This window comes from Aedes aegypti, chromosome 2, assembly GCF_002204515.2.
Source record: "Aedes aegypti strain LVP_AGWG chromosome 2, AaegL5.0 Primary Assembly, whole genome shotgun sequence".
Taxonomy (NCBI): Eukaryota; Metazoa; Arthropoda; class Insecta; order Diptera; family Culicidae; genus Aedes; species Aedes aegypti.
This window is the reverse complement of record NC_035108.1, coordinates 321,303,823-321,318,773: the sequence shown is the minus strand read 5'-3', so window position 1 is coordinate 321,318,773 and position 14,951 is coordinate 321,303,823. Positions and strand designations below refer to the sequence as shown.

Genomic DNA, 14,951 nt, shown 5'->3' with positions numbered 1-14,951 from the left:
AATTTACATTTTACTACCAAACATGATTATAGAGATTTATAGAATAAATATTATTGCCATAACCGCAACACAAACGTTTTTTGAAATGATGAAAACAACAGGATATATTCTTTTAAATAGTATATCAATGCTCTTTGCTCATTCAAGTTATTTGTATTTTTCTTATAAAATCATTAAACTGCAAAATAGGGTGCTATTTTGAATATAATTTGAATATTATTTCAAAGATAATTGAATATTACGATGACATCAATTATGTGGAGGTATGTACAGCGAGGTTTAGGGTACTTTATTGTAAAACGAAGTTCGTAGTTCAAATTATTTTTACAGACAAATTCAAAATTAACATTTACCTGTTGTTTTGAATGAAAATTTGGTTTACATTGATTAAAAATAGCATTTTAGAAGAGTTTTGAACTTATGGCACAACAATTTTCTGAACTCAAAAGGGATAAAAACTGTTTATGATATCTGTAAACTGTATATATTTCAACTAAATTTCTATCAGAGCTTACGAGTATAATCTATAGATTGGATCCAATGACAAAAATAAACGTTATTTTTCGAATTATTGGATTTTATAGCAAAAATCATTGGAAAACTGTCATTTCTCATAATTTTACCTAAATTTCATATATGTCCACTAATAAATTGTCCAAATGTATTTCACTACATCTGAACATCATAATAAAGCATTTCAGTAATCAAATAGAGCTTCTAAATTTAGTTTTGAACGTTGTGCGTTTGAATTTTGGTAGGTGTACGAATATGGAATTGGGTGAATTTTAGACATCAATTCAATACTTTTCCATTAATCCAAAGATGAATGTAAATGGAAACATTTTGTGATTGGCAAACAATAGATGACACCTATTACCTTCAATGTGGATAAAGTATTTGTAGCTCAATACTTCATTTAATAGTTTTTTACTAACTTGATGTGGAAACAGTATCCTGTACGAATATGAAATTGGGCCACTGTAGTTCTAATACTCTCCGTTATATGAATTTTGGTGGCGCGTCGATCGTCGCAAGTTTCTCGTTAAACAGGCAATTGAATAAGGGCGCGGTCAGGGTAGACGCGAATTGCGACGCGAAGCGAAACTTGCATGGGAAAGAATAACAATTATTAATAATGAAATGTCAAACTCCAAAGGAATTTCGCGTCGCTTCGCATGACGCGTCTACCCTGGCCGACACCTAAGCCGGAAGATTCCCGCCTAGAGGCAGCAACAGCCGCTCGAAATTTCCTTGCGCGGCTGTTTCTGCCTCAAGGCGGAAATCTTCCGGATCAACAGCCAACAGATAGATTTACGCATTTGTCGGCATGAATAGTAAAAAATAGCCTCTAATAGAACACAGGTACCGTAACTGTTAAGTGGATGCGAGATATATTGTTAGGGGTGGTTTTGAATTTTGAATCTGTGGAGGAAAATATATTTTCCTAAATGAAGACCTGAATCGGATTGGGGTTGAAACTGTGATTCAGAACGGGTTGCGCAAGTTCCAACCTGGTTCAAAAACGTTTGTTTGAGAAATTTCAGGTTAGTTTCGTTGGCGCTCCTGTTTCAGGCTCATTGGGAAATTGCCTGTTTTGAAACGGTAAACATTCTTAACCTTCCAGTCGTCGCGTGGTTCGCCACCGTCAGAACCACCACGCTGCTGTTTTGAGCGAAAAGCGAGCTTTTTTCCCCCAGTGTTGTACAAAATTCAACAGCGCGACGACTGAAGTGTCAACAATCCGCTGAAAACTTCAAACGGCATGGTCGAAACTTTATCCCAATATGGGCCGATTATGATTGTCAGATCCATATACTGCTTCGCGACTAAAAATGGGTGAACCAACGTGCGAAGTTTGATTTTTGACCAACTTCACCGCGTCGCAACTCGATTCTCAATAGTGCGCATAATGCACACGGCGGAGGGCATAGATGCGCACTATAGCGAAGTGACTCGCGACGCGGCGAAGTTGGTCAAAAATCGAACATCGCACGTTGGTTCACCCATTTTTAGTCGCGAAGCAGTATATTGAATATGGTAAAATAACTACCATAAACCATTTTTTCATAGTGTTGTGATATGTTTTAGAATTATGCGGGTCGTTGACGATCGCCATCGCTGGGCAAAGATCTATTCGTGATCAAACGTCAACATCCCACCGCAAAATCGCTAGTGTTTGGAGGTGATTTTAACCTCCAAATTGCCAAATAACCTCCAAAACATCACCTCCAAGTTAGTTCTAATAACCTCCGTTATATGAAATATAACGATCGTCGATCGCCGCAACGTATTCCAACGGCAATTTGTGAGCCCCTCGATTCACCAAACTTTTCACCTCAAAACGCCATCCATCGCACTCGCAGGGCACATCGGTGGTATAAAAACATGAATGTCAAAATTATGCTGTGCCACTTTATACCAGCATATGCTGTCGCGGCGCGCGCGAGAGCACCAACACACGCACATTCGTCGTCACCCTTGTGAGCCGCTAGTGCGAAAGAGAGGGCGATTGCGTTTTTCATCATCATCATAAAAAAGTATGTTCTCCCGTTTGTCGGTCCGTTTCAAATCTAGTGATGTTGTTCAGTGCAAAGGAAGTACCGCTGATTATTATTAGTAGTTGGCACGGTTCTCTACTTAGTTGAGCAAGATAATTTTGTTTGGTGAAAAATTCGAATTTTTGGCAGACTTTCGTGTGTGGAATTGAAAAAGTTTTCGGAATACGTCATCCCGTGATTGGTGGACTGCTGGAATCTGTGGATTTCAAGGAATCTTCAGGCGTAGCAGATTTGGGGTTCTGCATAAGTGAATTCAGGGCAACGGAAGTGGGATGATGTGTTGCAATTTTTCTGCTCTGGAGGCTGGAAAAATTGAAGATCGTGGACGTAATCTGAGTTTGAAGTGTTCTTTTAGTGCTTTAGTGGGAGAGTTGTGTGGTGAAATTTGAATTCAAGATTCTTTGAGAACAGAGTTTTGGATTGTAAAAACTAACATAAGTTTTCTTTCTGTTACAAATCGGATATCCACATCGAGAAGATTGCTTCGTGGCAGCAGTAGCAAAAAATACAATCAGTAGGTAAGTTGCTCTTCTTTAAATTTTTGTGTTGAAAAATTTGTTTTTGAAAACATCGTTTCCTGGAATTTGATTCTTTGTGCGAAATACGCAAAAAAGGATCATGCTTTTTGAGGGGGTGAGGTGGAGAGAGCGATCCACCGAAAAGAGAAAGGGACACAAAACGAGCGAACGAACGGTGCGTTCTTCTGTCTGCTGTGTGGTCGAGCATAAAATCGAAATAAGGGCAGTGCTGCCAGTATTGTTGACTGAAATTTGGTCCACTTGCCCCGCCAAGGTGGGGTAAATCGATCACAAAAAACTCAACCCTCTCTCCGCCTTTATTTTATTTTTCGTAAATCAAAAATCAAATTGATTTTAGTTTTGAATTAACTATAACACGTATATAAGAAAAACTTGATATGACATTTGAGCAGTCTCTGGAGGTGTCATTGGGAGAACTTGTGAAAATATCTGTAAAATTTTTGAAGGAATTACTGCATTCTCTGTATAATGTCTCTTGAGAAATTTCCTGACAAAACTTTGAAGAAATGCGTTTTTACTCTGATATGATTTATGTTTATTCTTCCCAGTTATTGTTGATATGGTAGAAAAACAAAACATTCCTATCGTCCATTGAATTTTCATCCTAGAATATGCAAGATGTCCAACTTTGGAAGTTGAGATCATAAATGCACATCAGAATACGAAAAAAAACGCACCGCTTCCGCAGTTGGACACATCGCAGACTTCGAGAAAATCCAGTCTTGGTTGATAACATGCAGTAATCTCCGTATTCACTATCACAGATCACAGTAAAAATGTTTTTGATTGCTTCACCATCAGGCAAGAGAGTTGATGTTAAATTAATGATTCATTTATTTGAAATGGAATTTAGATCAATCTGCGGTGGAATTAATTCCTCTTCGGGTCTCAAGGTATTCCTCCAGGAACATTTTTCCACGGTTTTCTCAAAGATTTTTTTCATCAGTTCCACTGAAAAAAATGCTCATTTAAATATTTTCCAGGATTTTTTTGGGAGTTCTACCAGGGAATTCTTAAAGAATTCCTCAAAGTTTATTCGTGTATTTCTCCGATATGTTTTTAGGTATTCCTCCGGCGATTTCTTCATGAATTGCTTCACATACATTTGTTAAAATTCCTCTGGACGTTTGTTCAGGAATGCTTCGAGGATTTTTTTAACGGTATTGGAAGGATTCCACTTTGAAATCTTTAAGGGATTCCTTTTTGGATCGTTTAAAAAATCCTAAGATTTCTACAGAAATTATTGTATAACTTAACGAAGAATATTTTCGAAAAATGTCTGTAAAAATCTTTGGAGAAGTTTAATAGAGTATCTGTGTATTAATATCTGGAGATATACTCAGTGGAATCCAGCTTTTTACGCTTAGCTTACCATAAATTGCGAATCACCCCTTTTCGACATTTATTGCCAACACTATAATTTTTATAGTTAAATCAAAGCAAGCTTTGTAATGAAGACAGTTTTTTGTTGTTGACGATTCGATGTCAGAATTTTCCATTCGTGTTCTCATGTAATCGAAATAGTTGAACTATTATCAATTTTATATTTTTTTCTGTATATTTTAGCTTCGGACCAGGAGCTGCTAGTAACAAGAGCTTAAAACTATACGCTCAAACGTCTTTTAAATCACCAATTATGCGGACTGGAAGGCAAACCGTTAATCTTATTTCAACATTCCGATAATTATGAAAAAGATCTGAAGGATATAGAGCGTATCGTCGGGCCAAAATTGATAGCGAACAAGTTATATTCACTTGTCAGTTATTGTTCCTGGCATAATCATTTTTCTAATCTCTCAGATGCTTAAAGTATGTTAGGTCTGATTATCTCAGACCTCCCAAAAATCCACAGCTCCTTAAGGATTCGGTAGGTGATCCAAAGGATAAAATGTTCAATAAATCATTAGGCATCCACAGAAATGAACACAGAGTTGTAACGTTATTTTGTCTAAAAAATAATTTCTCTCTATAATTCAAAGTCTATACTATTTGGTCGCGAGACAAACTTACTCAAATTATGTATGATCTTTTGTCAATAGCATCGCAACATATGACTGGCACTAAGAATTTGTAGACTGTATAATCCTTGTTGGAAAGGTTTATAAGAGTTAAAAGGGATGCTCCGACAAATTCAGCTTATATGAGTCTTCTAGAATTGTCGCCCCATTTCAGATAATCATTCAACTTTTAATGCGGCAAGTATCCCATTTTGGCACGGTAAATGGCTGGGCATGGCGTACCATTGGTACCTCGCGTACCTACAGGAATAAAATAGACCCCATTGTGTGGTCCTTAGCCTCTTGCCCAGCAACTCCTATCCCTACCTCCTCGTGGTACTGGCCGGGGTACGAGTAACCTTGGGGAAGATCGGGTAACCAACCCCCGGTGGGAACTTTGGTCGTATGCTGACAGGGAAGGGGGGGTTTGCTTCTGCAAACCTTGAGCGTCTGTACTCCATGTTAGGAGCGGCTCACAACAGCGTCTGTTCCCCATGTCAGGGGCGGCTGATCATCGTCCGAGTGCCAGAGAAGGACTCTAAGCTAAACTGCGCACTATGGCCCTCCGAACATATAGGGGGAATGGTCCTCCGGAAATCTAGGGGGTTGGTGTCAGGCCCTGCAAGCCAGCCGTAAAAATACACCAGCACAGGAACGTCAACGAGAGAATACGGACCGGAACAATCGGCAAAGACCACAGCGACGAAAATGGACTTGCGATTGGAAACTCGGTACGTGGAACTGCAAATCTCTCAACTTCATCGGAAGCACACGCATACTCTCCGATGTACTGAAGATCCGCGGTTTCGACATCGTAGCGCTGCAGGAGGTGTGCTGGACAGGTTCGATGGTGCGAACGTTTAGAGGTAATCATACCATCTACCAGAGCTGCGGCAACACACGTGAGCTGGGAACAGCTTTTATAGTGATGGGTGATATGCAGAGGCGCGTGATCGGGTGGTGGCCGATCAACGAAAGAATGTGCAAGTTGAGGCTCAAAGGCCGGTTCTTCAACTTCAGCATCATAAACGTGCATAGCCCTCACTCCGGAAGCACTGATGATGACAAGGACGCATTTTACGCGCAGCTCGAACGCGAATACGACCGCTGCCCAAGCCACGACGTCAAGATCATCATAGGAGACTTAAACGCTCAGGTTGGCCAGGAGGAGGAGTTCAGACCGACGATTGGAAAGTTCAGCGCCCACCGGCTGACGAACGAGAACGGCCTACGACTGATAGATTTTGCCGCCTCCAAGAACATGGCCATTCGCAGCACCTACTTCCAGCACAGCCTCCCGTATCGATACACCTGGAGATCACCACTGCAGACGGAATCACAAATCGACCACGTTTTGATCGATGGACGGCACTTCTCCGATATTACCGACGTCAGAACCTATCGTGGCGCTAACATTGACTCCGACCACTACCTGGTGATGGTGAAACTGCGCCAAAAACTATCCGTCATTAACAATGTACGGTATCGACGCCCGCCTCGGTATAACTTAGCGCGACTGGCCCAACCGAACGTCGCTGCCGCATACGCGCAGCATCTCGAGGTAGCGTTGCCGGAAGAGGGCGAGCTTGACGAAGCCCCTCTTGAGGACTGCTGGAGCAACATAAAAGCAGCCATCAACAACGCAGCCGAGAGCATCGTCGGGTACGTGGAAAGGAGGACATGTGACGATTGGTTCGACGATGAATGCAGGCAGGTTTTGGAGGAGAAGGATGCAGCGCGGGCTGCAATGCTGCAGCAAGGAACGCGACAAAACGTGGAGCGATATAAAAGAAAACGAAAGCAGCAAACCCGCCTATTCCGGGACAAAAAGCGCCGCCTGGAAGAAGCGGAATGTGAAGAAATGGAACAGCTGCATCGTTCACAAGAAACGCGAAAGTTCTACGAGAAGCTTAACGCATCCCGAAAAGGCTTCGTGCCGCGAGCCGAAATGTGTAGGGATAAGGACGGAAGCATCTTGACGGACGGACGTGAGGTGATTGAAAGGTGGAGGCAGCACTACGATGAACACCTGAATGGCACGGAGAACACAGGCGCCGAGGGTCACGACAGCGGAGGAAGTGGCTACGTCAGCACGGCGGATGAAGGAAACCAACCTGCCCCCACATTGAGGGAAGTTAAGGATGCCATCAACCAGCTCAAGAATAACAAGGCCGCTGGTAAGGATGGTATTGGAGCTGAACTTATCAAAATGGGCCCGGAGAGGTTGGCAGCCTGTCTGCACCGGCTGATTGTCAGAATCTGGGAAACGGAACAGCTGCCGGAGGAGTGGAAGCAAGGGGTCATATGCCCCATCTACAAGAAGGGCGACAAACTGGAATGTGAAAACTATCGTGCGATCACTATCCTGAATGCCGCCTACAAAGTGCTATCCCAGATTATCTTCCGTCGTCTATCACCAATAACAAATGAGTTTGTGGGAAGTTATCAAGCTGGTTTCATCAACGGCCGCTCGACAACGGACCAAATCTTCACTGTACGGCAAATCCTCCAGAAATGCCGTGAATACCAAGTCCCAACGCATCACTTGTTCATCGATTTCAAAGCGGCTTATGATAGCATCGACCGCGAAGAGCTATGGAAAATAATGGACGAGTACAGCTTTCCCGGGAAGCTCACAAGACTAATAAGAGCAACGATGGACGGTGTGCAGAATAGCGTGAAGATTTCGGGTGAACATTCCAGTTCGTTCGAATCCCGCCGGGGACTTCGACAGGGTGATGGACTTTCGTGCCTGCTGTTCAACATCGCGCTAGAAGGTGTCATGCGGAGAGCCGGGTTCAATAACCGAGGTACGATTTTCACAAGATCCAGCCAATTTGTTTGCTTCGCGGATGATATGGATATTGTCGGCAGAACATTTGGAACGGTGGCAGACCTGTACACCCGCCTGAAACGTGAAGCGACAAAAGTCGGCCTGATGGTGAATGCGTCAAAAACAAAGTACATGCTGATAGGCGGAACCGAGCGCGACAGAGCCCGCCTGGGAAGCAGTGTTACGATAGACGGGGATACTTTTGAGGTGGTTGATGAGTTCGTCTACCTCGGATCCTTGTTAACGGCTGATAACAACGTTAGTCGTGAAATACGGAGACGCATCATCAGTGGAAGTCGCGCCTACTATGGGCTCCAGAAGAAGCTGCGGTCGAGAAAGATTCACCCTCGCACCAAATGTACCATGTACAAAACGCTTATAAGACCGGTGGTCCTCTATGGACATGAAGCATGGACCATGCTGGAAGAGGACCTGCAAGCACTTGGAGTGTTCGAACGAAGGGTGCTTAGGACGATCTTTGGCGGAGTACAGGAAAACGGTGTGTGGCGGCGGAGAATGAACCACGAGCTCGCTAGGCTCTTCGGCGAACCCAGTATCCAGAAGGTTGCGAAAGCCGGAAGGGTGCGCTGGGCAGGGCATGTTGCAAGACTACCGGACAACAATCCTGCAAAGATGGTGTTTGCGTCGAATCCGGTTGGCACAAGAAGGCGAGGAGCACAGCGAGCGAGGTGGCTTGATCAGGTGCAACAAGATCTGGAGAACGTGGGCCAAAATCGAAGTTGGAGAGACACAGCCTTGGACCGAGTAAATTGGCGTAACATCGTTAACGAGGTTTTATCAAATTAATTGATGTAATACCAACTAAATAAAATAATAATCCCATTTTCGTAAATTTTTCAACCTCTGCCGAAGATAGTACACCATCTGGACACCTAAAACATAAAAAATAGATATAAAGTTCTTGAAATAGTAAAAAATAAACCAAATTGTTAAGTACTAATACGGAGAGAATCATAACAAATATTGAGAAAATTTTTGACAATCCAATAAACAAACTCAGATCATGGCCTACCAAGACTTTACTATAAAAACGTTGCCAAGACATGTCAAAGTCAAATTACCCCTTGCTGTTTTATAGCCAGCGTAAAAAGCTGGATTACTAATTGAATTTTTTTAAAAGTCCTGATAAAAATCTTGGAGGAAATCACTGGAAGAAATCTTGCATCATTGACGAACACTATTGATTGCAGTAGCTTTCCCGTGCAAAAAGTGTGGTGTCTCCCTCACCGAGATTGAGATGCCACTTTTGGGTATGCTGCTTGTCGTTGTTAATGCAAATTCGAGGCTGTATGAGCTCACCGAAACAAACCTGTTCTTCAGTTTGCCTGATGTTATAATAAATACAAACTTTCATCATGTGTAAATGTCTGCAGGTTAGTTCAGATCGACTGCAACATTTTATAGTGGAATAATTTTTCTCTGATGACAATGTTGACATCGACATCTAGAGTCCTTTTTCACAAACTCATTTGTAGCAAGAAAATAGTAAAATTATATGCTTTTTACTGGAAGATTGTACGATTCAACAGAGCTTAATGCTCTATCCGTTCGGCTGCACTTGAACGAGAACTTGCACTTCGAATGCACCTTGCTTTCCCAGTCCGAACCGAAGCCAGATGAATGATTGTGTATCGAATTTTATAACATTGGTCGTTCCACTTTTTATTTTCCTTTCGCTTCAAGCGCATGTGTTTGTTTATTTCTTTCGATTTTTCAATGTTTACAGTACCTTAGGTACTGTAGGTTCTCACACTCCACATTCGATGCTTTGGGTTAGTTGCTTTGCTGGTTGGTTACGTTTGTTCTCCGTTTGCAACGGAGTTCAAGTTGTGTGGTTATAAGTGTTAGATGGGAAGCAGCTTTGACTTACCAGTGCTGAAAATAGGGCTTTCCAGTTGGCATTCCCATGTGAATGGAAAACGAATGACTGCAGCGTGGATAGTGGCAGTAGAGGAACGTTGAATGAAATGCACTGGTGAGATAAACTTGTCAATATCCAAATTCGATGCTTGAACTCTAAATTGAGGTACCGTCAAACGGGGTAACTTGCAACAGGGATGAAACTTGCAACACTTCGATATATAACCGAATTGTTGTTTCGTTCAGCATTGAGTTGAATTTTTATAATTTATTCCGCCATTTATTGACCTCAGGTATCCAGCTTTTTACGCTAGCGCGCTATAAATTTTGAATCACCCCCTTCTAACATTGCTTGCCTACACTATAATTTTTTATAGCTCAATCAAAGCAAGCTTTGTGGTTAACTCTCAATGTTAACAACGAATTTGTTTGTCAAAAATGTTCACTTTTATATTCCGGCATTCATAATCAGAGAAGTATTTATTTATGTATTCTTCATTATTCACGCTTTTCCTTCATTTTCAGGTAGATAATCGAGCAATTAAAAACAGCATATTGAGACAAATAGGATCTACGGACGGACTTAATACTGATTGTTTTATTATTTCAACTAGTGTATCGGTATCCAATCATGTTTTAGTATGCCGTTCAAAACGAAAGGTGATAATTTTGAACAAAATGAATGTGTAGAATATTGTTACAAGCCTTTTTAAGCGACATATTGAAGCGAAATAACTCTTGAGAACATGTCACTGAAAACCATACGCTGCTTATTAGCCATAGATGCAGTCTAATCTCGATTAGTTTTCCTCTACCTTGGATTGTCTCTATAGTTAAACCTGGTCAAAAGTTATCAGGCCTTAAATTAATTATGACAGTCCGTACGTTTAAAAGTGCTAATAACTTATTCTAAGAGTCAATATAAAATTACATATATAATTCCATCATTAACTTTTGTTTTGCCCTCAATTTTTATTTCGACGAGTTCAATCCTCCCAAAATCTTTGATTCCGATACCAAACTTTTCCAAAATTCAGCTGCAATGATTACGCACAGAGGGGCGGTATCGATAAACAGCATCTGTCTTGGAAAAACTACAAGGGCCACGGAAAGGGCTGTATCTATATTCCAGAGATTACCAATGCAACGCCAATGATAAGTTCGACAGGACTTCTGTTAATTCCTTTGATTAGGCACCTAAAATTATATAATTGAAACGTTATTAAATGAAACATAGTCAAGTTATAAACATAAATTTGAATACGAAGAAATTCTGAAACAAGTGAAAATTTTTGACGCTTGAATCAACAAACACTAATTACAGCCTACTAAGACTGAACTGAAAACCTAAAAACTGTTGGCAAGAAATGTCAATATTGAATCACCCCCTGTTGTTTTATAGCTAGCGTAAAAAGCTGGATACAACAGAAGATTTTGGCGAGGGTTTGGGTATTGTTTCTTTTTTTTTCTTGGGTTGCTGGACTTTTAAGTCTCTTTTTTGCCCAAAATGGTCTCTAAAATCACTATTTTCTTATACTTGTGGATCTGCAGCTACTACAGTTCGTTCAAGAAAATCCCCAAGGCTTCAATCCAGAATATTCGAAAAAAATCGATTATTATTTTTATAGGAACCCCTCCAAAAATTCTTCAGAGAGGTCCTGTGCCGATTTGTCTTATGAATTGCCTCAAAATTTTTCCAGGGATTATTTCTGGAAATCTGTTAAAAACTCTTCACGGCATTCTACAACAAATTCGACCAGGAATTTAATGTTCTCCAGAAATTTATTTAGAAATGTCTCCAACATATCATCCATGAATTACTCGTGCAGTCCTTTCAAACAGCTCACGAGTAATTTTTCAAGGAAAATCTACATGGGTTCTTCAAAATTTTATTTGAGGTTTCACTTCAGAATTATTTCGACAATTTCTATACAATCTTCTTAGGTGATTCTGTTCAATGTTTTCCAAGGTATGCCTCCAGAAAATCCTGTAGGATTTTATCCAGAAATTCAACTGATTGTATTTTAAATAATTATCTTAGAAATTCATCTAGAAGAATTTACCAAACATCCTCAGTGTTTTTCAGAGATCATCGCAAAAGTTCACCAGGAATTTCTAGCAGAAATTACTATAAAGTTTGTTTTACCGATGCTTAAAAATGTCCTTGACAATTCCCTGGAAAATTTCCTGGGTAAACTTCTTTGATAAATTTCTCAATGAATTTCTGCTTGACTTTCAGGGAAAAACATAGGAGGAAGCTTCAGAGTAATTTCTAAAAATGTTTCCAAAAAAATCTTAATTTGAATCTTGAAAATCTTGAGGAGGAAATCCTTAAAATTCAGTGGAGGAAACTCTGTTGAAATTATTGCTGGAGTTATATAAAATGTCCTAAACGGAAATCTTGGACGAAATTCCAGCAGAATCGATAAACTCCAGTATTTTTTTTTTACAAATTTGTAAAATATTCTTTGGAGGAATTCCTAGATATATCTATAGAAAATCAAGGTTGGAGATTCTTGAACTAATGTCATATTGCGGCGCTTATATTAAATCCACATCCAGCGGCGGCGGTAACGCGCAGAAGATATGCGCGCAATTCAAACGCAACGTCAAAATTCAAGTAGGCTTGGATTTTTTCGTCCTTCAAGGACACAAATGTTTTAAATTTGCTAAATCTGAAACATTTAGCGATTTTCATTACCACTGCGACGGTATATAGACATTTTCAGATAATCGCATTACGTGGATTTATCTTGCAGAGTACAATATAAGAATCAATTAAGAAGACCATTAAAGAATCAATAAGTGAATTCTTTGGGCAAATACCTGAATTAGTTTCTGGTGAGATTCCTGAAAACAATCCTGAAAAACGCCCATAGTAATACGCTCAGTAGTATTTGCAACCAGTGAACCAAAATGTACCGTCAAAAACTGTAGTGAGCGTGACAATCACACATAAATTACCATGACTTTCATGCAACAAAAACTTTCATGTGATACTGAAAATAAAAGTCATGCGCAACTGTGACTATTTTTTGGTCAGCAATAAATGTATCATGGTTGTAATGAACTACTGTAGTAGACGTTAATCTGTATTGTCATAATGTACCACTCACAATGTGCACCGATTGAAATATGTTTCTCTTTTCATTCTTGTATCAACCAGCCACACCAGCTTGAGGGCTGTCCATAACTCACGGGTTATTTTTCTATTTTTAGACTCCTCTTCCTTCGTCGGTCGGTTTTTCGTCTATACAAAAAAAAAATGTGCCGATCGGGATCTTTGGTCAAACAAACTACCCCCGCCCTTCTCCCCCCATGGATGACCACGTTGTTTATGGACAGCACCTTGTGCGAGAACGGCTCGAAGCAGAAACCTACGAATAAAGAGGGTAGAAGCAAACCTAAAAAACCCTGGTGCTCCGTTTGTGCCACTTTTTTGTTGCTTCCAATGAACGCCCTCTCCTCCAATGGACCAATGCACGAGTTCAGTCGTTGACGTTTGAGCGTTACCATGGTAGCTAGTGAATACGGCACCGCTCAAATGTCAAATTAGTGAACTCGTGCAAAGGTCCATGGACCAATGCACGAGTTCACTAATTTGACGTTTGAGCGGTGCCGAATCCACTCGTTGCCATGGTCACGTAAAAAACACGGGACCGCTCAAACGTCAAATAGTGTACTCGTGCATCGGTCCATTGTGCAGCAGTGAAAACGCAGCTGTGTTGAAGTGGCGATTTGGATCAGAAGCAAACTAATGAAGAGTTGTCGCTACGATCGCAGCTGCGTCGTGATTGTTTTTTACATTCATTGTGCATTCCCGTCATCCACAACAGCATAACGTTCATGGGAGGCTGAAAAGAATTGCACGCTACTCTTATCCATGTCAGGTAATACATTCATGGCTGCAGTAGGAATGTATCAGTAGCATCCTGAATGTCACAAATGAATGTTTTGAAACCTCTTGCATGTGAATGTAACAGCAATGCGACAATAGCATCAAAAATGTATTATACGCTTCACTGTTTGCAACCCCCCAGGAAAATAAAAAAAATATTAGAAAAATTCTTACCGTTCTCTTGGTTTCTGTATGAACTCTTTTTGGTGCCAGTTCTGTCTCTTTTTGTACTCTTTTATAACCCGTTTGGTCTCTTTTTTCAAGCACTCAATCTTCTTCTTCTTTTTCTTCTTCATGGCATTAATGTCCCCACTAGGACAGAGCCGGCTACTCAGCGTAGTGTTCTAAGAGCACTTCCACAATTATTTATTAACGGAGAGCTTCTCTGACTCTATATGAATTTAAAATCTAACCTTTTACGAACCTAAAACACCATGATCCGCGAAACACTTCAACATTTAGGCAATATAAAAAGATTGTATTCTTTCAACTAATTAATCTATTTAGCTAATTCGAACATAGTTGAAAAAATCTAACATAATTGACTACGAATTCGTTTGAAGTGATCCAATTTTTGTGAATAAAGCTTATTTTTTATGATTTATAACAAAGAGTAGTTTGTTATTTGATAACAAATACGAGAGAAAGGAATCCTAGAGCTCAACAAAAAAAGATAGAAAAACAAGTCAGATGCTGCAAACTGAAATATAAAAACCTTATTGTAACATTTTGATCCAATTTCCCGTACAATGTCTTTGCAGGGCCGATAGAAAAAAAGCAAAAGCGATCACCGCCTAGTTTCATTCCATTCGCATGCTACTGCGGCTTGTCTCCTTCTGGGGCGAGGTTTTTATCTAATTAATTAATGGAATTAAACTTTTTTTCTCTTCTCGGAGAATTCGCTTCGTGCATCTTCCGAAGTTTTACTTTAGTTTTGCAGGTCATCGTCATTGCTACTTGTAGGTCATTTGTTTTACTCGTTCACATGCATGCAAAGTAGAGAGGCTTCAAATTGCTTAGAAATTGGACAACATATAAATGAATTAGTTCTTCGTGTACTGAGAGGTCATCTCAATTAATTACAGTTTATTGGGCTCAAAACAATTTAGCCCAAAGATATGCTAGATATATGAAGCGATCTGTATTTTCCGTTTTGATCTGTCAAAATATGACGATAAACTTAATTGATATAAGTTTCGATGAAATCAGGATTATTGAACTATATAAAGCAACATCTAAAAAGTA

The 14,951-nt window shown here is 40.3% G+C and overlaps 1 protein-coding gene across 1 annotated transcript in view; it reads left to right on the top strand.

The window, feature by feature from the left end:
• The first annotated feature begins 2,565 nt into the window (after nucleotides 1-2,565).
• LOC5574609 (disks large-associated protein 1) overlaps nucleotides 2,566-14,951 on the top strand; it is a 172,848-nt gene continuing 160,462 nt past the window's right edge. Inside the window, exon 1 of the mRNA XM_021845802.1 lies at nucleotides 2,566-3,076. The gene's annotated coding sequence lies outside the window, so the exon portion shown is untranslated. The remainder of the gene's footprint in view (nucleotides 3,077-14,951) is intronic.